The sequence below is a fragment of the Oxyura jamaicensis genome, chromosome 14 (genome assembly GCF_011077185.1).
Source record: "Oxyura jamaicensis isolate SHBP4307 breed ruddy duck chromosome 14, BPBGC_Ojam_1.0, whole genome shotgun sequence".
NCBI classification, from domain to species: domain Eukaryota; kingdom Metazoa; phylum Chordata; class Aves; order Anseriformes; family Anatidae; genus Oxyura; species Oxyura jamaicensis.
This window is the reverse complement of record NC_048906.1, coordinates 3689693-3690149: the sequence shown is the minus strand read 5'-3', so window position 1 is coordinate 3690149 and position 457 is coordinate 3689693. Positions and strand designations below refer to the sequence as shown.

Sequence of the window (457 nt, the reverse complement as noted above, 5' to 3'; positions counted from 1 at the left end):
GCCCGCGCGCCCACGTGACCGCCCCGCCCCGCACCATAGAGAGCGGCAGCGGGAGGAGGGGGTCGGGCAGAGCGGCCGGCCCGGAGCCCTCAACTTACCATAGAGTGCGGGGAGGACGAGGGGGGGGGGAGGTCCTCCGGGGGAGCCCCGCCTCCTTTCGGGGGGGCGGGGGCTGAGGGGGGCGGGGTTAGAGCGCCCTGGGGAGGGGCCTGAGGGGCCAGTGGGGGTCCCACAGCCCCTGGGGGGGGGGTCTTGTGTCCCGTATAGGGGCTCCATAGCCCTTACTGGGGTACCATAACCCTACTGGGGGGTCTTGTGTCCCTATAGGGGTCCCATAGCCCTTACTGGGGGTCTCGTGTCCCCTATTAAGGGGTCTTGTGCCCCCTCTGGGGGTCCCATATCTCATTGTAGGGGGTCCCGTGTCCCCTCTGGGGTCTTGTGCCCCCGTTAAGTGTTC

General features: G+C 69.4%; 1 protein-coding gene across 1 annotated transcript in view; it reads right to left on the bottom strand.

Annotated features, from left to right (window-relative positions):
- Window positions 1-457, bottom strand: part of RNF216 (ring finger protein 216) — a 73144-nt gene that overhangs the window by 72440 nt on the left and 247 nt on the right. The gene's annotated exons all lie outside the window — the stretch shown is intronic.